Source organism: Macaca nemestrina, chromosome 5 (assembly GCF_043159975.1).
Source record: "Macaca nemestrina isolate mMacNem1 chromosome 5, mMacNem.hap1, whole genome shotgun sequence".
Classification (NCBI taxonomy): Eukaryota; Metazoa; Chordata; class Mammalia; order Primates; family Cercopithecidae; genus Macaca; species Macaca nemestrina.
In genome coordinates this window covers 77,523,525-77,548,720 of record NC_092129.1, presented here as the reverse complement: position 1 = coordinate 77,548,720, position 25,196 = coordinate 77,523,525, and the positions used below count along the sequence as shown (strand labels likewise).

General features: G+C 44.1%; 1 protein-coding gene and 1 pseudogene across 3 annotated transcripts in view; one reads left to right on the top strand and one right to left on the bottom strand.

The window, feature by feature from the left end:
- The window catches only part of LOC105478743 (TUB like protein 4), a 287,369-nt gene that overhangs the window by 254,549 nt on the left and 7,624 nt on the right, over positions 1 to 25,196 (bottom strand). The window lies entirely within an intron of this gene.
- On the top strand, positions 3,759 to 24,898 carry LOC139363231 (signal recognition particle subunit SRP72 pseudogene; annotated as a pseudogene).

The following is a 25,196-nucleotide window of genomic DNA, read 5'->3' as shown; positions in this document are numbered from 1 at the left end:
GCCAAAATTTCTATTTTCTGGCTAAGAACCCTCAGAATATTTACCTCCATCAATAGCACTAATAATTGCCTTTCTTCTCTAGAGTATTTTTCACAAACGAATAAAGTCTTTAACAGATCAGGAGTTACTATTTATAAATTAAGCAGAGGATAATAAAACTACCTTGAGGTTGAAACGTTAAGTGGTTGGCTAGGCTCACTTAGCCATTCACTCCATGAGTGTCTAGTTCTTAGCAGACAGTCCCCTGGCTCAGGCCCAGTTGTAATTAGTGCTTTAGTCAAGTTACTAACAACCCGTCATGGCCTTTCAGGGGTGGCTGGTAAACAGTTCAAGTCCTGATATTAAATCCAAAAATGCTAAACTGCTGAAAGGCTAAATAAAAGATCTTATGTCAACCTAAAAATATATCTAACAACCTAGCAGCAGGTTTCTGAAGTACCACAGGTAATTTAAACTGGTAGGATGTTCAGTCTGGCACATCAATCACACACAGATACAGGGACACAAAGATAAAGACACATCTGTTTTACTTCTTTGCCCTCAACCTCCGCATACCTGGTATCACTATGAGTGATTATGACAGGTGAAGATTTTGAAAGATCATGCATTACGGCCGGGCGCGGTGGCTCACGCCTGTAATCCCAGCACTTTGGGAGGCCGAGGCGGGCGGATCACAAGGTCAGGAGATCGAGACCACGGTGAAACGCCGTCTCTACTAAAAAAAAAATACAAAAAATTAGCCGGGCGCGGTGGCGGGCGCCTGTAGTCCCAGCTACTCAGGAGGCTGAGGCAGGAGAATGGCGTAAACCCAGGAGGCAGAGCTTGCAGTGAGCCGAGATCGCGCCACTGCACTCCAGCCTGGGCGACAGAGCGAGACTCCGTCTCAAAAAAAAAAAAAAAAAAAAAAGAGAAAGATCATGCATTTAGCCACACAGGCTCTAACAATATTCTAGGTGGATGTGGCAACTCCATCCTCACAGAGGAAACATCTAAGGCCCAGAGAGAAATGACTTGGCTGAAGTGATGTGGCTAGTCAGAGCTACAACTGAAAACCCAGCAGAAGAATGCTTCACCCCAACACCCATTCCAAAAGCAAAACAATTCCAAAATGTCCACAACCGGCTGCACTCCTGAAAAGCAAGGTGACATCGCAGGGTGCCAAATGACATGGCACAGCGACAGCTGCCTGTCCTGGACGCTATTCTTCTGCACCCACCACTTCTGAATCTGCACATGCATCCCATGACACCACCCTCCAGCCTTCTTCCAGCCTTCTCTCAGACTCTTCTGGAATCCTCACTGAAAAGGTTAACAGAATGTACGCAGCAGGGTAAACAGTTCAATTCTTTGTAGAAGAACTAGGAAAATTACTGACCTAAGCTCCCGAATGGGCAGGAGCCTTATCCAGTTTGTGCCCCCATGTGTGCCCAGCAGCCAGCTGTCCCTGCAAGGAACAATGTGCAGGAAGACTTAAGTGGTCATTGGCCTAGGTGAAGAATACAACCCCTGAGAATGTGCCTCTGAAACTGACCTCTGATTCACACGCTCTCTCAGGGAGCACTCAGGAGCGCTGTAGGCTTGTTATCAGTTACCTGAACCTAAGGGGCAGGCAGCCCACAACTAAAGTCTCCAGAAGAGCTCTGAGAACCAAAAGGGATTGTTGTAAAAGCTGTGCCAACCTACATGGGAGCTTGCAGAGAAACCTGCGGAGGCTGAGTGGGAATGATGGTTTGGTGTTTGCGACAGCAGGTGCCTTCATGGACACGATGTCAGGGAATGAAGGCACTGGTCCTTCTCCCATATGCACGGAGGTGCACCCTTTCCACACCAAGGCAGAGACTGCCAGGCCTCTGCCCAATGTCCAGTCTCCCTTTCTTCTTCACCAACAGAATCTCGGTTTTATTTGGGACAGCAAAGTGCCCAGATCAAGGACTCATTTCCCCGCCTCACATGTAGTTGTTGCTGATGAAGCATAACAGAAAGTCAAGTTGTTAGGCGAAGAGGGAGCTTCCAGGAAAGATCTTTAAGGGGGACTAGCTCATCTGGAAGATGAGTCCTTTGCCCTTCCCACCCTCTCTTCTCCTCCTGCCTGGTCACAGTGTGATTATTGAGCTCCAGTAGTCATCATGCACTGTCAGGAATTCTGAGGTTAAAGATGGTGAAAGAGAAAGGCAGAGGAATCCTGGAACCCTGATCAGCAGGAGCCATACAATCAGCCCATGCCCACCCATGCCCACCTGCCTCCAGACCGCTACATGAACAGTCAGCAGTCATCTTGTATGAGCCACTTGAGTTTTCTGTTACATGCCGCTGAACCCTGCATGTTACAGAAATTCATATCCCTCGCCTATATTTTTTAAGACTCTCCATCAATCAAATCACTGTCTCATTTTGACATTTATGTTCATTAAGTATCTGAATAACTGGATCTTACCCTTGAAGCCCAAGACATTTACCAGGTCCCAAGACGTTCTGAGACTGTCCCAATTACCTAAGTTCTCTGTGGGGAATATTCTACAGTCTTAAGCTACTCTAAAACTTCAGCCCTAGAGCATGATGGCTGAAAGGAAAAAGTATACTTGAAGCCCTTATCCTTCTTAACCCACTGACCATGTCCTCAAATCAAACTGCACTGTACAAAATGGTAGCCACTAGCCACATATGGTTAAATTAAGTACAATTAAATAAAAATATAAATTATGTTTCTCAGATGCCTTAGCTGCATTTCAACTGCTCAACAGCCTCCATGTGCTTGGTAACTACCTTACTGCACAACAATACAGATGGTTTTTATCAGGCCAGAAAATTCTCCTGGAAAGCACTGGTCTAGAAATACACTTTTCAGACGGGTGTGGTGGCTCGTGCCTGTAATCCCAGCACTCTGGGAGGCCAAGGCGGGCGGATCACCTGAGGTCAGAAGTTCAAGACCAGCCTGGCCATGGTGAAACCATCTCTACTAAAAACACAAAAAATTAGCCAGGCATGGTGGTGCGCACCTGGCCATGGTGAAACCCCATCTCTACTAAAAATACAAAAAATTAGCTAGGTGTGGTATGCACCTGTAATCCCAGCTACTCGCGAGGCTGAGGCAGGAGAATCGCTTGAACCTGGGAGGTGGAGATTGCAGTGAGCCAAGATCACGCCATTGCACTCCAGCCTGGGCAATAAGAGTGAAACTCCGTCTCGGAAAAAAAAAAGAAAAAGAAAAAGAAATATACTTTTCCCCAGGCGTCGATGACAGCCAGTTCTCCTTGTGTCCCTTCCACCTCCCCAGGCATTCCCCAGCCCCTCATCCTCTACTCACTGTTCAAATGCTGGCATTTCTCAGAGCTCTATCCAAATCCCTCTTCTCCCCTCACTCCACTTAGGGGATCTCCTTCTGTCATCCTTATGCAGAAAGCTTAAACACTATGAACACCTTAATATCCTCAGAAACTTCCTGCAAGAATCCAAGTTTTATCTAAATCATGGATGTGGCAGAAAGAATATATCTGGGTTTTGCCCTTGTTCCTGGCACAGAGCTCCTAAAACTCTTAGAATGTTCTGGGTGACAGGAGTGTCTTTTGTTATCTGTGAAGAGCCACTTTTGACCACATCTGAGTCTGCACTGATGAGGTGACAGAGGGTGGGCCCTTAGAACATTTCAAGGGATGGGCTGGCCATTCCAGAAAGACCAAGCATGTGATTAGAGGGCTGGAACTTTCATTCCCACCCCTGACCTCTGGGAAGAAGAGGGGCTGGAGACTGAGCTCAATCACATGACCAGTGATGTCATAAGACACCGACACGATAAACACCCGAGCTCAAAGAGCTTCCTGGTTGATGAATACATGGATGTGCCAGAAGGGTGATGCACTCTGACTCCATGGGGCGAGGGCATGGGAGCTCAGCATCCAGGACCCTCCCAGGTCTTGCCCTATGTGTCTCTTCCATTTGGCTGTTCCTGAGTTGTATCCTTTATCATAAAACCATCTTCTGTGATTTCTGTGAGTTGTTTTAGCAAATTATCAAACCTGACAAGGTGGTGGAATCCCCAAATGTACAGCCAGTTGGTCAGAAGTGCAGGTAGCCTGAAGACTTGCAACTGGTGTCTGCCATGAGAGCAGCCTTGCAGAGATAAGCCCTCATGTCTGACATCCAGTTCAGGCGGTTAGTATCAGAACCAAGTTGAACCCAGCTGGTGTTAGAGAACTGGTGTCAAAGCATTATGATCTCTTAGCCACTGTTCTGATTTTTAGTCAATAGTGGTTCAAAATTGCAATAATTAAATGATGCTTTCAATTCACCTTGGATTACTGCATACAGGTTCACAATTCACACATAGGATTCAATCCCAACTGAATTCCATAGAGTTCTCAAAATCATACAGGGTATCTACGTGCATAACCAAACAACTATAAGGGGAACAGCTATTTTTCATAACCTCAGAAGTCAGTGGAGTATGTGATCTACCCATGAATCAGTGACCCTGATAAGACACACTGACAGCAAGGGAGGACAGATCCACTGGCACACACTGATTTAAGTGAAAGTTCAAATTATAATATGAAATTAGTAGATTTTAGAAAAGGGCCTTCTAACAGAAAGATCTCCTTGTGCATTTAAAATATTATTAAATTTAGTTTTTTGTTTGTTTGTTTGTTTGCTTGTTTGTTTTTTGAGACAGAGTCTCACTCTGTTGCCCAGGCTCGAGTGCAATGGCGCAACCTCGGCTCACTGCAACCTCTGCCTCCTGGGTTCAAGCGATTCTCCTGTCTCAGCCTCCCGAGTAGCTGGGATTACAGGTGCGTGCCACCACGCTCAGCTACTTTTTATATTTTTAGTAGAGACGGGGTTTCACCATATTGGTCAGGCTGTTCTCGAACTCCTAACCTCAGGTGATCCACCCACCTCAGCTTCCCAAAGTGCTGGGATTACAGGCATGAGCTACTGTGCCTGGTAAATTTAGAATATTTTATTTATTCTGTGTTTCAGGTAAATATATCACATGTCAAACTACCCTGCTTGGTTAAACTTTGGTCACAATTCTCTGAGCTCAAATAATGCTGATATGAATATAAGCTATAATTTATTTTACTAAAAAAGAACTTTGATTTTACAAAAAGCAGCTTCCAAATTTGTTCAGCAGGTTCAAATCTTCAATCTTGCAGGATTTTTTGTTAGCCCTGGTGATGGCAGCATTTTGTTTTAATTTAGTTTAATCAGATTTGATTGTTTTGTTTTGCTTTTTCTTTGAAACAGAGTTTCGCTCTTGTTGCCCAGGCTGGAATGCAGAGGCACAATCTGGGCTCACCGCAACCTCCGCCTCCCAGATTCAAGCTATTCTCCTGCCTCAGCTTTCCTGAGTAGCTGGGATTACAGGCATGCACCACTATGCCCGGCTAATTTTGTATTTTTAGTAGAGATGGGGTTTCTCCCTGTTAGTCAGGCTGGTCTCGAACTCCCGACCTCAGATGATCCACCCGCCTCGGGCTCCCAAAGTGCTCGGATTACAGGTGTGAGCCACTGTGCCCAGCCTTGTTTTGCTTTAAATTTTAATGCAAGGCTTCGGAGCTTTCACAGCCCGCGTCCTTTCCTATTTTTTAACTGTTGGAGTGGTGTCTCTAACATTTTTATAAACTGCAACAAGGATAGACCTTCTGCTGAACCTCAATGACTACCTTAATGGCTTCCATCCTCCCACCGTTACCATGGAAGTCACCATTTTCTACACCAACTCATCAGCTCTTCCCTGGAAATTCTGGAACACAAAGAAAATAATCTCTCTCTGGACACCTGGGTCATAATATGAAAAACATGGGGCTGGCAGCCAGGTTCTGCCACCTGGACCGAGAAGCAGAGGATGCTGGTCCATGATGGAAAAGGAATAACTCAGAAACACAGGGAGCTGACAGCTGGGAAAGAGGCAGAAGAGAAGAGAGCAGTCCTCCTGGCCCCATCCATGCAGCATCCTAGCCCAATCCCTGGCTCCTGGCCTGGATTCCGTAGACAGCCCAGAATCCTTCCACTGAATTCCCTTTTTTTGTGTTAGTTAAGTCTCTTTCCCCAGTAACCAAGAATCCCCTGACTAACAGAGGGTTCTACAGTTCTTTCCGCTGATTGTTTTGAAAGAGGCAAGACAGAAATCTACAGGTGGTTGACTGAACCCAGCAGAGTCCTAGAGCCAGAAAGAGATCAGCCACCCCTTGGAACCTGCTCCCGTGGCAGGGCTTAGACCACATAACCCTAACTCGCCGCTCCACACCAGGCCACTGCAGGGCTCCACAGCAACTTCCTGGTAGGCCCTTGGGCCACAGACTAATTCCTCCAGCCAACCTACCAACTAATGCTAGGTTAAAGGGGAAATGATTTGTTCTCTATTTCATACCGCTGCTTTGAGAGTATAATACGGGGGAGACAAAGCAAAGTTTTCAGGATACCATCAAAGACAACATACATGGAGGGTACAGCTTCCCCAGCTGCAAGGGCAGCAAATCAGACCCAGAAGAAACGTGGACACAGCACCTCCATTCACCTAATCAACTCCTACAGGAAAGAAGTAAATGCAAGCTGCAAAACCAAAGGGACATCACGTTAGAGAAAACATGCTGATGATTCACCATACAGAAGAAGCGTCTGCTATTTTTAAAGTACGTCAAAGCACCTGGTTGAAACATGACACACCATGGCAGCAGCACAATATAAATGTTGCTTCATGGCTCTGAACTGTACATTGAAAAATGATTACAATAATACATTTTGTTATGTATATTTTATCACAGTTTTTTAAAAAGACACATCATAAGAGTTTGAGACAGACTGAATCCCCTGCATTGCAAATACACCACAGGCAATGTACATGTGACAGTCGTATAAATAACGTGTTCCCTGGCCTAAGGCAACTCAGTACAGAGCTGAGGCTGACCTGAGTGGTAAGTCTGGGTGGGCAGAAACTAAAAGAGTCCTGGCTTTTCGTTTTTTGGGAGGGAGAGGGGGCAGGGGTTGTCAAACAAAGTAGGCATCTTCTGAAATTAGTAACAACAAAAACTCACTCCACAGTCCATTTTCTCCAACCTACTAACACCTGATCAGCACAGTCTTAACATTACTAATTTCTAAATTTTTTTTTTTTTTTTTTTTTTTTTTTAGATGGAGTCTTGCTCTGTCGCCCAGGCTGGAGTGCAGTGGCGCTATCTCGGCTTACTACAAGCTCCGCCTCCTGGGTTCACACCATTCTCCTGCCTCAGCCTCCCGAGTAGCTGGGACTACAGGCGCCCGCCACCACCAGCGGCTAATTTTTTTTGTATTTTTAGTAGAGATGGGGCTTCACCGTGTTAACCAGGATGATCTCGATCTCCTGACCTACTGATCCTCCTGCCTCACCCTCCCAAAGTGCTGGGATTACAGGCGTGAGCCACCATGCCCAGCCTAAATATTTCAACATAAATGGAACAGTTTCTCACTCCTCAGAAATCACTGCTGGTTTCCTATCAGCCACAAACAGATGGCAGCTCAGAAGAGTCCTGTTCCCATTATGCCAACTTGGCAGGAGGCTCACCTGCTGCCACCTGAAACACCAATCCCTCCCACCTTTACACAGAAGGCTCCCAAACACAACTAAAATCCTACCTGGATGCCCACTGATCAGCATCCTTAAAAGCACAGGGGGGAAGGCTCATTACAACTCCACTAATTAATAAACATAGGGAGGGACCACATCACGTCCTAATATAATTACAAGAATACTGTAGCTTCTCATTGCAGTTCCACTATATGGTTCAGACAGGTTCCCTGCCTGATTACACTGGGATGTAATCCAGTTTTGCTAATACATCCGTATGTATAAGAGTGAGAGTAGATCTTATTATCAAATCTGGAGGAAAACTTTTGGAAATGCTAAAAAGTTCAATTTCAGACATATTAATACATTCTCAAAATTGTATTTACAATAAGACCACCAATCTTGTTTTTATAACTGCTAACAGGTTTCTTGGTTTCTTGGCTGCAACTTTTTTATTTAATTGATCAAAGACTTAGAGAACAACAGGCTGTTCACAAGTTACCCTTAAAGTAGAAAACATGAAAGCTGCCTGTGTGTGTGTACATGTGAGTATACATACCACATATACACACATATCACAGTTTATACATACACACACATACAGAAACACATACACATGGCCGGGCGCGGTGGCTCAAGCCTGTAATCCCAGCACTTTGGGAGGCTGAGGCGGGCGGATCACGAGGTCAGGAGATCGAGACCATCCTGGCTAACACGGTGAAACCCCGTCTCTACTAAAAATACAAAAAAAAACTAGCCGGGCGCGGTGGCGGGCGCCTGTAGTCCCAGCTACTCGGGAGGCTGAGGCAGGAGAATGGCGTAAACCCGGGAGGCGGAGCTTGCAGTGAGCTGAGATCCGGCCACTGCACTCCAGCCTGGGTGACAGAGCAAGACTCCGTCTCAAAAAAAAAAAAAAAAAAAAAAAAGGCCGGGCACGGTGGCTCAAGCCTGTAATCCCAGCACTTTGGGAGGCCGAGACGTGTGGATCACGAGGTCAGGAGATCGAGACCATCCTGGCTAACACGGTGAAACCTCGTCTCTACTAATAAATACAAAAAACTAGCCGGGCGATGTGGCGGACGCCTGTAGTCCCAGCTACTCGGGAGGCTGAGGCAGGAGAAGGGTGTGAACCCGGGAGGCGGAGCTTGCAGTGAGCTGAGATCTGGCCACTGCACTCCGGCCTGGGCGACAGAGCGAGACTCCGTCTCAAAAAAAAAAAAAAAAAAAAAAAAGAAACACATACACACATACATGCACTGGCAAAGAAAAAAGAAAACAATCTGGGCTGTTCACTTCATCAGATTCCAAGCAAAGATGCTCTCCTGTGCTTTCTGGACACACCTACTAATCACCAGAGCCTTAACCACTGACTGTTCCTTGCCTGCTCAGCAAATCAAACTCAACTCTGGAATGTTAAGCCAAGGTGTTCTTTAGCAGGAGTAGCTTAAGTAACTAGAGAGTTACTTTAAGTAGTAAGAGTTCACTGCATTCATGCAATAGCCCAGTACTTAAACTAATAAGAGGCTCTGCTCTTGCAATAAAGACCAAAATCCTTAAATGTGGCACACAAGGCCCAGCAAGAAAAGGGATCTCTCCCACCAAGGGCTCTGTATTTCCCCAAGGAAGCCACCTCTGACCTTCTGACTAGATCAATTCTGCCTTTATACCCTGTACTTCTCCTTCATGCAATGAGGAAATGAATGAAAGCTATTGCATCAGTTAGCACATCTTGGGTTGCAAGTAACAGATAATCCTAACTTAAATTGGCACAAACAATAAGAAAATTTATTTCACAGAACAAGTCCAAGGTGAGTGGGTGCCAGGCATGGTGCACCAGGGCTCTGCAGAGTTCTCTCTGCTGTTGGCTTGGCTCAGTCCTCTCCCAGATGTTGGCTTCATGCTCAGACCAGCAGCAAAACAACTGTAACTGTTCCAGGCACCACACCCAGACATGACAACTTTCAGAGGAAGAAAAGGCCACCTTTCCTAGTGTTGTTGCTGTAAGGCTGAGTTTTCCAGAACCTCTGAACAGACCTCCCACTAATCTCATTGACCAGAACTAGGTCTCTGGCTCACCCCTAAAGTCATCACGTATGGAGAATGGGACCCATGCGACTAGCTGAAACCAGTCAGGATTTACCCCAGTGCTAGGGATAAGATCACCTTCCCCAGAGTCACACAGAGGACAAGAGGCTCTCTAAACAAAATTCCAATTCTACTTAGAAGGGAAGAAAGAACATTAGACGTGCAATCGACAGAGTCTGCCAGTTATCCATTTGGGGTACACGCTCTGGTCCCCAATAGTGTCTACAACTGCCAAGAGAAAGCCCCACCAGCATCACCTGCAGGGGATCCATAAACATGACAGGACCAATGCATAGGGGAGGCCACAGGGTGGGAGTGAGGGAGTAAGAGAAGGGACACAGAGTTTTTTTGTTGTTTTTGTTTTGTTTTGTTTCAGAGACAGAGTTTCACTCTGTCACCCAGGCTGGAGTGCAGTGGTGCAATCTCAGCTCACTGCAACTTCCGCCTCCTGGGTTCAAGCGATACTCCTGACTCAGCCTCCTGAGTAGCTGGTACTACAGGCGCCCACCACCACGCCCAGCTAATTTTTGTACTTTTAGTAGAGACAGGGTTTCCCCATGTTGGCCAGGCTGGTCTGGAACTCCTGGCCTCAGGTGATCTACCCACCTCAACCTCCCAAAGTGCTGGGATTATAAGCGTGAGCCAGGGCACCTGGCCAGGACACAGAGTTTTTAATCAGGAGATGCAGACTCAAGTCTCAAGACTTCTGCTTAACATCTTATGACTACAGGCAAATCTCAGCCTTAGTTTTCTCACAAAATATGAAAATATGTGCTGACATATTGTGCAAGGTTGCTGTGAAGACCAAATGAAATGGCATATGTGGAAAAATACTTTGTAAACTAGGTGTTAAACATAAGTAAGCAATGATTATTACTTACAATGGAAAAAGTCACAAACCATTGAGAAAAACTCCTTGGAGAAAAGGCCAACACTCTTATCTGATCAAACTGAAGTATGTGTAATCTACTAATGGACATCTACCTTAAAAATGGTGTTTCTGGGGGGCTGGGCGTAGTGGCTCTCGCTTGTAATCCCAGCACTTTCGGAGGCCAAGGCCAGTAGATCACTTGAAGTCAGGAGTTCGAGACCAGCCTGGCCACCATGGCGAAACCCCATCTCTACTAAAAATACAAAAATTAGCCGGGCATGGTGGCACATTCCTGTAATCCCAGCTATTCGGGAGGCTGAGTCATGAGAATCATTTAAACCCAGAAGGCGGAGGTTGCAGTGAGCCAAGATCATGCCTTTGCACTCCAGCCTGGGCCACAGAGCAAGACTCTGTCTCCATCAATTTACTAATGATTTGGTTGGAGGCCAAAACCAGGATTCCCTTCTCCACTCTTTCCTTGACCCCTCCTCCATAGGCATGCATAATAATCAGATTCTCACTGTTTTTCTTTTTTTTTTTTTTTTTGAGACGGAGTCCTGCTCTGTCACCCAGGCTGCAGTACAGTGGGGCGATCTCAGCTCACTGCAACCTCTGCCTCCTGGGTTCAAGCAATTCTCCCTGTCTCAGCCTCCCGAGTAGCTGCGATTACAGGTGTCCACCACCATGCCCAGCTAATAATTTTTCTGTTTTTAGTAGAGGCGGGGTTTCGCCATGTTGGCCAGCCTGGTCTCGAACTCCTGATCTCAGGTGATCCGCCCACCTTGGCCTCCCAAAGTGCTGGGATTAAAGGCATGAGCCACCGTGCCTGGCAGATTCTATCTTCTATATGGAAAGGCAGGGCAGTGGTGTTTTATAGGTCAGAAAATGTTGAGAAAATCAAAAAAAGTGTTTTAGTTAGAAAGAGGGGAGATTATTTGAATGCACAAATAGAAGCTACTACTGGTCACCCATGAGAAAACTCAGGTCATTAACATTAACAGGTGTAAGCTGAGAAGCCACAAGATAATAAATCCAGAGGCATTTAAGGCCTCCCTTCTAATGATAGTTTGACCAGGCAGCGCACCTGACATGAAGCCACCCAACGTGCAGCCTGCTCTGCCTAATTCCCCGCCTGCCCTCTCCATCTCTTAGTTCCATCTGTCTCCACTTACAGCAAGGCAGAGACAGGAGAGCAGGCCACACAGATTTTCAAACCTATCTGAAGAGTAAGACACGCGTTTTATCCAGGCAACATGTCTTGTCTAGGCAATAAAGTTGGAAGACTGGTCATGCCTCGCACCTAGATCCTGGAGACTGATGTGTAGGAATACGTTATTCCTCACAATGAGGGTGACTTTCTCTCCTAGACTTAAAAATCAGCAACAACATATCCTAATTTTCCACTCAGGTCCAGGCAAAAGAAGAACAAGACAGCAGAGTGAGAGCAAAACATCATAGGGAATTAAGATGAACAAATAATGGAAAATAGAAGCAGGGACTGACAATTTGAATGGGATTTCTATGCCCAAGTTTCTTGTGGCCTCAAACATACAGAGCAGCACCTCTGCCAACACGTAAGCTTCATGGAGCAGATGTGTCTAATGAGACAATGCCCAAGATTATTTTCCATCTAAATTACCGTATATGTGTGAAAGGACTCTGAATTGTAAAGCTGTAAAGTTCTATACAAACATGGATAGAAAAACCTACCCCATCTAAATCCAATGTGGTACCCTGGAAAAAGTACATTAGTGAAAAGAACAGGCTGCTCTGCCTACGGAGTGACCGTTCTTTTGTTTCTTTACTTCCTTAATAAACTTGCTTTCATTAAAATAAGGGAAAAAAAAGAAAAAACTGGCAAAATCTGAAAGAAGTCTGGTGTTCAAATAATAATAATGTACCAATGTTAATTTCTTAGTTTTGACAAATGCTCTAGTAGTTATGCAAGATGCTGGCCGGGCGTGGTGGTTCACGCCTGTAATCCCAGGACTTTGGGAGGCCAAAGCGGGCAGATCACAAGGTCAAGAGATCGAGACCATCCTAGCCAACATGGTGAAACCTCATCTCTACTGAAAATACAAAAACTAGCTGGGTGTGGTGGTGCACACCTGTAGTCCCAGCTACTTGGGAGGCTGAGACAGGAGAATCACTTGAACTTGAGAATCACCTCTCACTTGAGGCAGAGGTTGCAGCGAGCCGAGACTGCACCACTGCACTCAGCCTGGCAACAGAGCAAGACTCCATCTCAAAATAAAAAAAAAAAAGAAAAAAAGATTAAATGCTAATATTAGAGCAAGCTGAGATAAGGCTATATGGGAACTCTACTATATTTTTACCTTTTCTATAAATTCAAAATTATTCCAAAATAAAAAGCTTATGGCCGGATGCAGTGGCTCACACCTATAATCCCAGCATTTGGGGGGCCGAGGCAGGCAGATCACCTAAGGTCAGGAGTTCGAGACCAGCCTGACCAACATGACAAAACCACATCTCTACTAAAAATACAAAAATTAGCTGGGTGTGATGGTGCATGCCTGCAGGCCCAGTTACTTAGGAGGCGGAGGCAGGAGAATCACTTGAACCCAGGAAGCGAAGGCTGCAGTGAGCTGAGATCATGCCACTGTATTCCAGCCTGGGTGACAGAGCAAGACTCCATCTAAAAACGTAAATAAATAAAAGCTTATTAAAAAAAATTTAAAATACCCAACATCCACTCAAGAAAAAAAAAGAAAAAAAATTCCATGAGAAATAGACTTTCTAAGCAAATCATCAAATAGAAACAATAGAAAAAAGGTCGACAGGTTTGACTACATAGAATAAACTTGTACACATCAAAGTATGTCGTGAACATAGAGTTACAAGGCAACCAACCATGAAAAATATGTATACACGTAAGAGGTGAAAACAGTAACACAGTAAACTCCATAAACTTAAAAAAACAAAAGGCTACAGGCCTAGATGCTCTATCTGCTACAACTGCTTCACACATTTCAAAACCGTCCAAACTCACATTCAAAATCTCCTTCAACTACATGTTTTGTCCCAACCATCCAATTCCTTGGGTTCTCTGCAGCCTGAGAGTTCTGCTAGAGAAAGCAGGGCTTCAGTGCAGCTAACCTCTGTTTAATCTGACCATTCCTAACCAAAATCTTCTAGAATGTAAAACCTTTCCTCTTTGAGCTCAGTATGTCGAGCTTAGCTACTTGGTACCTACGATAGTGATCTGGTCAAGCCAGAAGTGGGGGTCCTGAGAAAAGACTAAGGAGTGCAAAGACTCCGCACTGTCAAAACTAGACTCAAATTTCAGCACCAGTCAATCAGCACCAGAAGAGGGAAGTGGAAAAGCTTCAATGCAGGTGAGCAGTCATTTCCCACCTGGAGCCCCATTTACCTGGATTTTTAGAAAGACTCACATATCCAAAGAAAAAGCATCTTTTAAAATAAAATACAGTTACCTATAACTCAGCAGTTTACATTAAAGCCAATCTATCTCAGGAATTTTTTTATTGTCATTTCTGTGTGTTTTTAAATGTATAAGGAGACCAGAGAATTAGAAGAGTGTACTTCTTTCAAATGTCCCTATATATAAAAATTGTTTATATTAAGTCTAAGTTAGAATCATGTTAAAAATATTAGTTATGTTACATTAAGAATTAAGAGGCAGGCCGGGCGCGGTGGCTCAAGCCTGTAATCCCAGCACTTTGGGAGGCCGAGACGGGGGGATCACGAGGTCAAGAGATCGAGACCATCCTGGCTAACACGGTGAAACCCCGTCTCTACTAAAAAATACAAAAAACTAGCCGGGCGAGGTGGCAGGCGCCTGTAGTCCCAGCTACTTGGGAGGCTGAGGCAGGAGAACGGCGTAAACCCGGGAGGCGGAGCTTGCAGTGAGCTGAGATCTGGCCACTGCACTCCAGCCTGGGGGACAGAGCGAGACTCCGTCTCCAAAAAAAAAAAAAAAAAAAAAAAGAATTAAGAGGCAGAAGGTTATAAATCTCACATGACAATGAAGTTCCACACATGAATACAGAAGCCAAGAAACAAAATATTTTTCACACAGAAGAGTATGACCGTATTAAACCATCAAACTAAAAATTCAGTAGCTGAAGGTATGCATCCCAGCTGATTAACAATCTTCCAACAACATTAGATAAACCCATGCTATAAAATATTAATAGTCTGCTTCTCAAAATAATATTATGTGGTAACAGACAGTACTTAAGGTCAGGTAGACACAAAATGAAGAGAAAGGAATTAACCAGATCTTAACTTCTTGGGGCTCTTTTGTGATCTAATTTGTGAATGAGCCCAGCCTCCCCTGTCTGCCTTCTTCTTGGAACATCTCATCTGGGGTCCACTTTACTACTCAACACCAAAGGAGCGAAACCAATTCTGCTAGTCATTAACAATCTAGTGAAAGGTTTGGTAATAAATAATGAATAACTGATGAAAATTAGAAGGGTGAAGTCATTGGCTTAAACTGACCTCCACAGATCATTGGTATCATTCACCTGATAGTGCTTGCCTTATCTCCCAAGTTTTGGCTGTCTTGTATGCATCAGAGTAACAGATCAATTCCCTATTAGTAAAATCACATGCCATTTTTCTTTCTAAACATGAGTGAAGGACAGCCAAGGAGATTCCATTTATATGAGCATCAGTCAGCCAAGGTATTTGTGAAACACTAAGAAAGGGAAGAAAAAATGTGGTATCCCAAGGCTCTCAGAATTAAGAACAATACTCCTACCATTTCTGAATCATATGGTCAACCTTGAGACTTCTTTATTTTACAATAAATTTACAGAAAGTTGATTTCAAAGCATCTCATAAACATTATTGGTTCTATGTATCTCTGTAAAGAAAAGCATTCTGGGGCTGGGTATGGTGGCTCACGCCTGTAATCAACCCCAGCACTTTGGGAGGCCAAAGCGGGCGGATCATGAGGTCAAGAGATCGAGACCATCCTGGCCAACATGGTGAAACCCAGTCTCTACTAAAAGTACAAAAATTAGCTGGGTGTGGTGGCAGGCGCCTGTAGTCCCAGCTACTTGGGAGGCTGAGACAAAATCACTTGAACTTGGGGGGCAGAGGTTGCAGTGAGCCGAGATTGTGCCACTGCACTCCAGCCTGGCGACAGAATGAGACTCCGTCTCAAAAAAAAAGAAAAAAGAAAAAAGAAAAGAAACGCATTATGACCAGGCATGGTGGCTCATGTATTTAATCCCAGCACTTTGGGAGGACGAGGTGGAAGGATCACTTGAGCCAGGGAAATCGAGGTGCAGTGAGCTATGACTGTGCCACTGTACTCCAGTCTGGGTGACGAAGCAAGACTCCATCTCAAAAAAAGAAGCAGTTTTAGCCTAAGAGGGACCAAATGATACTTAATATCACAAAAATGCACGTAAAATACAATTCTCACTCACTATCATTGACTACATTTTTTTTGGGGGGGGGGGATGGAGTCTCGCTCTGTCGCCCAGGCTGGAGTGCAGTGGCGCGATCTCAGCTCACTGCAAGCTCTGCCTCCTGGGTTCACGCCATTCTCCTGTCTCAGCCTCCCAAGAAACTGGGACTACAGGCGCCCGCCACCACGCCCAGCTAATTTTTTGTTTTGTTTTGTATTTTTAGTAGAGACGGGGTTTCATCGTGTCAGCCACGACGGTCTCGATCTCCTGACCTCGTGATCCACCCACCTCGGCCTCCCAAAGTGCTGGGATTACAGGTGTGAGCCATTGCGCCCCGCCCATTGACTACTTTTTATACCATATCACAAAATTTTTCAAGGCATTTTAATTGGTCAAAAACTTTAAATAAACATATTCTGTATAGCAATGTAATTGAGAAGGTTGTTAATGGTCCAGAAAAGTCTGAAAGTGATCATTAAAATTAAAGGTTGATGTAATTAAGACAAAACTGAATGAGAGAGATAATTTGTGGAGTTCCTATCAGCACTTTGCTCTCCACTGATAACACAGACCTGGCTGTCACAGCCATTGAAGTTGTGAGGAGGGAAATGCAAAATTAAACACAAATAGAATGTCATAAATCCAAAAACGTTGGGAACTGATGCATTAGAGTAAGCTACAACAGATAGATTCTGGGCAGCATCCCAATCCTACACTACCTAATTTATTCCCGAGTCCCTCACAGGCAAAGCTGGGTAAAAAGACAAAACACAATGTGTGCCACTTTCATTCTTACTTCTGTCCCAGTATTAAAAATAATTACTAATGGAATAAGATAATAAAATGTGAGCTTTCTTTTATTAAGAGTTATTGTGTATTACCCCCAAGCATTTCAAATATTAGATTATTTATTTCATTATTCAGGCAACAGAAAATTAACTCAAAAAAGTAGTTTTTACATATGAAACATAAGACTCAGTTTCTCATTTCATGGGAAAATATGACAAGAATAAAAATGGAAAAGGCTCAAATTACTTGTAAGGCCTCGAAAAGGTGACCTCAGTGTCAACCGCATTCATCTTACGGATTTCTCCTATGACCCAACCTCTTTTTTGAGACAGGGTCTCACTCTGTCACCCAGCTTTGACCTCCCTGGGCTCAAGTGATCCTCCCACCTAGCTGGGACCACAGGCACATGCCACCACACCTGGCTAATTTTTTAATTATTTGTGGAGATGAAGTAGGTCTACCTATGTTGCCCAGGCTGGTCTCCAACTCCTGGGTTCAAGCAATCCTTCCACCTAAGCCTCCCAACATGCTGGAATTACAGGTGTGAGCCACCATGCCTGAGCAACCCAACCTCTTTAAACCTTTCTCTCAGATACATTAAATCCAAGCATCACTGTTTATGTATGTATTTATTTATTTATTTATTTTGGAGACTAGGTCTCGCTCTGTCACCCAGGCTGGAGTGCAGTGGTGCAATCATGGCTCACTGCAGCCTCGACCTCCCCAGACTCAAGCGATCATCCCACCTCAGGCCTCCGAATAGCGGGGACACAGGTGCACCACCATGCCCGGCTAATTTTTTCATTATCTGTAAAAGACCAGCCTGGCTCTGTTGTCCAGGCTGGTCTCCAACTCCTGGATTCAAATGATCCTCCCGACTCAGTCTCCCAAAATGCTGGGATTACAGGCATGAGCCACCATGCACGGCCAGGCATCACATTTTAAATTGCATTCTCTAATCTGACTGTTAACATACAGTTAAATTAGGCCAGGCGCGGTGGCTCAAGCCTGTAATCCCAGCACTTTGGGAGGCCGAGACGGGCGGATCACGAGGTCAGGAGATCGAGACCATCCTGGCTAACACGGTGAAACCTCGTCTCTACTAAAAAAAAATACAAAAAAAAAACTAGCCGGGCGAGGTGGCGGGCGCCTGTAGTCCCAGCTACTCGGGAGGCTGAGGCAGGAGAATGGCGTGAACCCGGGAGGCGGAGCTTGCAGTGAGCTGAGATCCGGCCACTGCACTCCAGTCTGGGCGACAGAGCAAGACTCCGTCTCAAAAAAAAAAAAACAAAAAAAAAAAACCATACAGTTAAATTTTCTGATTATTTAACAACTCTAAACAGTAACTCTGCTGAAAATGTCAGCTTTGGCTGATGGGTTTTGGGGGCACAGCATAAGCCTGACTTCTTGTGATGTAGGTCTTGATATTCTAACCACTGGAGCTGAATTTGTGCCTCCGGTTTTGGGGCTAAGAGGGTCATCTGAAGCTTAAGAAACTGATTACGTGTAAAGATAATCCTGTATATTTTCTCAGCCTCTAGTGACATCACTGCTGATCAACTGTTCATGAATATTAAAACTGCGCCAGCACTAACAGCTCAGTGTGTTGTCTGAGAATCTCTGACACTACCATTTTGCCATAGCTGCTGCTAACAATGATGTGCATTTCCCCATGGAGGTAAACACACTCTTAATAGCCAAAGATAGTGGAAAGGCACAGTTGCAGGGGAGAATACCATGGTCCTCTAAGAGTTTTCTACACAAAACTCTTGACTTCCCTAACTGGAACTGAAAATTATTCACACACACACAAATCAGAGGTATAACTGACTCAAGAAGTTTAAACTAATCTTCCTTTTGTCCTTGACAAGAAACTAATAAAAGAAACATCCAGTAGGATGAAAAAATTCTGAACCCAGTGACAACAGTCTATTAACATTTAAGTAAAATTCAAACTTGCTGAGCAACAGTTTTGGAAAGCAGATACAAATGAGTCTTCAGAATGTAGTGTCCCAACTAGTAACCAGCTGGATCAATAGTTGAAACATACAAATGAAAGCTATAAGACTTCATAGCTTTCTTTCATAAAAATCTTAAAAAATCTTTCATAAAAATCTTTCATAAACCATGATTGGCCGGGCGCGGTGGCTCACGCCTGTAATCCCAGCACTTTGGGAGGCTGAGACGGGCGGATCACAAGGTCAGGAGATCGAGACCATCCTGGCTAACCCGGTGAAACGCCGTCTCTACTAAAAAATACAAAAAACTAGCCGGGCGAGGTGGCGGGCGCCTGTAGTCCCAGCTACTCGGGAGGCTGAGGCAGGAGAATGGTGTAAACCCGGGAGGCGGAGCTTGCAGCGAGCTGAGATCTGGCCACTGCACTCCAGCCTGGGCGACAGAGTGAGACTCCGTCTCAAAAAAAAAAAAAAAAAAAAAAAAAAAAAAAACTATGATTGACGTAAAAGATCAACTTCTTAGACTTAACCAGACGTTAATAGATCAGACAGTACAGGCACTTTATCCCAGGGGATCTAACATGCCCATTACAAACTGGGATACCTGTTAAAACTACAAAAGGAAGAAACAGTAGAAATAATGGTAATAACATAATACCCCATGTAATGTGTTTCCAAATCCTTTCCCATCCATTACAGTCTAAATTGAATCTTTAATTTTTAAAAAGTGAGAAATCAGTATCTTACATTATAGTGTGTATCTTTTGCAAAGCTCTCTCAAATCCATTTTGACTCTAATTGTGTTTCTCATTAAAAATAACAGTGAGAAAGATGTTCAAATAAATCTATATCCTCTGCACAGCACCTCTGCACACCTACAGAATAATTTCCTACACTCTATAACCTAGCACACCATTACTGTTGGAGCTTTCCATAAACACTACATCTCAATTCTATTCTTAAAATACTCTTTCTCTCACGTGTGAGTATCCTTGACACCACGTAAGTATAGAGACTGTTATTTCTACTTACATTAGAAAAAAATATGATTCTAAATTAGCCATATTTAAAAGGAAAAAGGGCGTAATTTTTTAAATTCATGAATTCAAAATTTTAATTTTCACCAACTATTTTCTATGAAAGCAAGAAACCAAGTAGAGCTGACTCACTGGTATAGATCCTAACATGTTAAAGAGATGGTTAAAGGGAAAAGAAAGCACATATTTATCAGAGTTTGCAGTAATTTTATGGAGATGTGGTGATTAATGTTTCTGAGCAAAGAATGTATTTAATTTTTTTTTTTTTTTTGAGACAGAGTCTCGCTCTGTCGCCTATGCTGGAATGCAGTGGTGCGATCTCGGCTCACTGCCAACTCCGCCTCCTGGGTTCATGCCATTCTCCTGCCTCAGCCTCCTGAGTAGCTGGGACTACAGGCACCTGCCACCACGCCCGGCTAATTTTTTGTATTTTTAGTAGAGACGGGCTTTCACCGTGTTAGCCAGGATGGTCTCGATCTCCTGACCTTGTGATCCGCCCGCCTCGGCCTCCCAAAGTGCTGGGATTACAGGCAAGAGCCACCCAGAATGTATATAATTTTAGCTAAATAGGTAGTGAGCATCTATCTCCTTGTCTTCCTGGCATGTCTTCCCCTTTCTTTGGTTAAAATAACCTCAACTCTCCTTGTGAGTCCGTTCACATTCTATATGGTCTTTATGGAAATGTCAATTGAGAGCAGTATACACACACACACCCCCACACACACACCCCCCCGCAAGGGGTAGGCAAATTACCCAAGGTCAATCATATGCTCAGTCCAGGAAATCTGAATCTTATGACAGGAGAATTAAAGCAGTTGGTGCGGTCTTTGAGACCATGGTGACCTAAACAAACATCTATCAGGTGGTTTCTGAAGCTCCCCTGAGCTAAGCCTTCAAAGCCTAGTTGTTCAGCATCTTCTGTGCCTATATGTTTCTAAGTGCTGTGCCTATGTTTATGGAACCCATCTTTTTCACTCAATAATATATTATGGGTATCTTTCCGGATTGGTTACTATAAACACATGTCATCACTTTCAATGGCTGCATGCAAGGAAGATAATATAATCTATCTAAATCATTCCTTATCTAAGGTTATTTGCTGTTCTTTACTATGCACACATATCTGTTCTAACATTTCCTATTATTTCTTCAGGATAAATTCCTACTAAATGTGGACTTTCTGGGTAGAAGGCTATGCACACTTTGCATTGTGATATATAACAGCAGCTATCTGGAATGAGTGCATCAATGTTTATTTAGGCTGAGAGGACATACCTTCCTTCATCTGCACCAGCACCGAGAATTACCATCATCCTTATCATTCGCATTCCCCAACAGGAGATGCCCAAATAATAAGATTACCAAGAGAAGGAACAGCAGAAGTCATCATAACGTGATACCGTATATTAAACTTTACCAAATCACTTCAAATCCATAAAGGTCTAAACTGGGTCTAGGCCAGGTGCGGTGGCTCACACCTGTAACCCCAACACTTCAGGAGGCCAAGGCAGGAGGATCCCTTGAGCCCAGGAGTTCAAGACCAGCCTGAGCAACATTGTGAGACTTCATCTGTACAAAAAAAAAAAAAAATTTAATTGGCCAGGTACGGTGATATATGCCTGTAGTCCCAGTTACTCAGGAGGCTAAAGGAGGAGGATTACTTGAACCTGGGAGGCCATGCTGCAGTAAGCATGATTGCACCACTGCACTCCAGCCTGGGTGACAAAGTGAGACCCTGTCTCCAAAAAAATAAAAAAATTCTGTCTAAATTATATTGCCAACATAATCATTAAAAAATACTGTCTTAGTCTGCTCAGGCTGCCATAAAGCCACAGACTGAGTGGCTTAAACAACAGAAATTTATTTTATGTTTATTTTACGGGTTTTTAAATTATTATTATTTAAATAAAAAATAAACAAATAGAGACAAAGTCTCACTATGTTGCCCAGGCTGGTCTCAAACTCCTGTGCTCAAGTGATCCTCTCACCTCAGCCTCCCAAAGTGCTAGGACTACAGGCATGAGCCACCATGCCCGGCCACAACAGGAATCTATTTCTTGAAGTTCTGGAGGCTAAAAGTCTAAGATCAAGGTACCAGTAAGGTAGGTTTCATTCTGAGGCTTTTTCTCCTGGCTTGTAGGCAGCTGCCATCCTGCTGTGTGCTCACATGGGGAGAGAAAAAGCAAACATTCTGATTGTCTCTTCTTCTAAGGACACTAATCCCATATGAGGACCCCCACACTCATGACTTCATCTAACCTTAATTACCTCCTACAGACCCCACTTCCAAATACCATCATACTGGGACTTAGGACTTCAACATATGAAGGGGGGTGGCGGGGCTCAAACACACAGTCCATAACAAATGGTATCTACTTTTGCTCTGAATTCTATTTATTTAATGACTAGTAAAACTGAACATTTTGTTTATTGCACATTTAATTTTCCTTTTTTTTTCTTTTAAAAACGGTCTGCTCTGATTCCATGTCTGAAACAGAAAGTATACAGGATGAACCTGAAACATCTCATCATACCATAAAGCAAGGAAGCTCTGAGATTACTAGAGATACGTCAGAAGGACTCAGGGGCCAACCTAAATAAGCCTCCACTGCCCAAAGAGGGGGCAATTTGAGCATCAAAAGGACAGTAACTGCAATGGACTGAAACACACCACATATGCTAAAATAGGAGTTCATAATGTTATGCGAAAAAATTAAAATTAAAAACCCTCATCCACCACCACCACCAGAGGATGCTAGGGGGCCAAATCATAACTTTTTTTTTTTTGAGACGGAGTCTCGCTCTGTCGCCGGGGCTGGAGCGCAGTGGCCGGATCTCAGCTCACTGCAAGCTCCGCCTCCCGGGTTTACGCCATTCTCCTGCCTCAGCCTCCTGTGTAGCTGGGACTACAGGCGCCCGCCACCTCGCCCGGCTAGTTTTTTGTATTTTTTAGTAGAGACGGGGTTTCACCGTGTTCGCCAGGATGGTCTCGATCTTCTGACCTCGTGATCCGCCCGTCTCGGCCTCCCAAAGTGCTGGGATTACAGGCTTGAGCCACCGCGCCCGGCCCATAACTTTCAAAACTGGTAAATCAAGGGAAATAATAAGACACTTTTCACACCCTTTCTATATACTCTATACCTCAAGGTAACCAAATAATTGACAAAGGAGAATTTCTACACACACACACACACATACACAAATATATATTTCAGCTAATAACTAAATGATAGGATGTAACCACATTGTAATCCCTCCTGAACTCATGGACCAAGTTAACATTCAAGAATGGTTGCTAATTCACAAAAAGAAAGAAATCAGACTTCCTGATGAAAATAATCCTGCCCTCACAAAAAAATAAAATTGGATTCTTTTGATTAAGGCTCTACAATGAACTACTAATGTATAGGAAACACAAGAAATAAAAGAACATATTTTACATTATAAGGATGCAAAGAGTAAAATTCAGTTTCTTTAATAACAACTTGCAAAGAAAAAAAAAGATAGAGAACCTATAGGTTAAAAGAGATTTTAAACCATCCAATTGCAATGTATGGACCTTATTTGGATCTTAATTCAATCAATCATATATATATAAATATATATATGATGTAAACACACAGAAACGTACACGCCCACACACACACACACACACACAAATATATACTGCAGTCAAGGAGTATTCATTGGATATTTGATGATACTAAGAAAAAAATTTTTAAGGTAAGATAATAGTATTGTAAGTATTTTAAGGGGTCTTTTTCTTTTAGAGACATATACTAAAATATTTACAGACAAAATTATATGACAGCTTGATTTGCTTTAAAATAATCCAAGGGGGTGCGGGTGCGGTGGTTCACGCCTGTAATCCCAGCACTTTGGGAGGCCAAGGCAGGCGGATCATGAGGTCAGGAGATGGAGACCATCCTGGTTAACACGGTGAAACCCCGTCTCTACTGAAAATACAAAAAAAAAAAAAAGAAATTTGTTGGGCGAGGTGGTGGGCGCCTGTAGTTCCAGCTACTTGAGAGGCTGAAGCAGGAGAATGGCGTGAACCCGGGAGGCGGAGCTTGCAGTGAGCTGAGATCCGGCCACTGCACTCCAGCCTGGGTGACAGAGCGAGACCCCGTCTCAAAAAAAAAAAAAAAAAAAATTAGCCGGGTGTTGTGGCGGGCACCTGTAATCCCAGCTACTTGGGAAGCTGAGGCAAGGAGAATCGCTTGAACCCGGGAGGTGGAGGTTGCAGCGAGCCGAGATCGTGCCACTGCACTCCAGCCTGGGCGACAGTGAGCAGTGGGGTGGAGTTTCAGTGCCTGCACTTTGGAGTGAAACAAACTGGTAAGGCCAGAACGGCAACCTCATGAGCACTCTCAAGACTGTCAATAAGATACTGCAGATCAACAAAGATGATGTAACTGGCCTGCACTGTAAAGTGGTATGCCTTATCCAGAATGGAAGTTTCAGGGAAGCCTTGAATGTCATCAATACTCGCACCAAACTGTTAGCCAATTAACTCTCTCTCCTTTGAAAAGGCGTATTGCTAGTACAGGCTGAACAGAATTGAGAATGCCTTGAAGACAACAGAAAGTGCCAACCAGCAGACAGACAAACTGAAGGAGCTTTATGGACCAGTGTTATACCGTTTGGAATGCTATGATGAATGCTTAGCAGCATGAAGAGATTTCGTCTGAAACTCCCACGATGATTATGATGAGGAGAGGAAAACAAACCCTTCAGCATTTGTTGCAGCTCAAAGCAACGGGGAAAAAGTGGCTCCAGAGAGCCTGGGCTTCCAAGAAGGCACACATGAGCTGTGCTACAACACTGCATGTGCACTGATCCATGGCCAGCTGAACCAGGCCATGAAAATCCTAGGAAAAGCTGAAGGTCTTTGCCACCATTCATTATCAGAAGACACTGATGGGACTGAGGAAGACCCACAGGCAGGACTGGCCATCATTCATGGTCAGATGGCCTATATCCTGCAGCTTCAGGGTCAAACTGAGGAGGCTTTGCAACTTTACAATCAAATAATAAAACTAAAACCAACCGATGTGCGGTTACTAACTGTAATTGCAAATAACATCATTACCATTAACAAGGACCAAAATGTCTTTGACTCCAAGAAAAAAGTGAAATTAACAAATGCGGAAAGAGTAGAGTTTAAGCTTTCCAAGAAACAACAACAAGCTATAGAATTTAACAAAGCTGGCCGGGCGTGGTGGCTCATGCCTGTAACCCCAGCACTTTGGGAGGAGGAGGCAGGCAGATCACAAGGTCAGGAGTTTGAGACCAGCCTGGCCAATATGGTGAAACCCCGTCTCTACTAAAAATACAAAAATTAGCCGGGCATGATGGCGCATGCCTGTAGTCCCGGCTATTCGGGAGGCTGAGGCAGAAGAATCGCTTGAACCGGGGAGGTAGAGGTTGCAATGAGCCGAGGTCACACCACTGCACTCCAGCTTGGGTGACAGAGCGAGACACCGTCTCAAAAAAAAAAAAAAAAAAGAATTT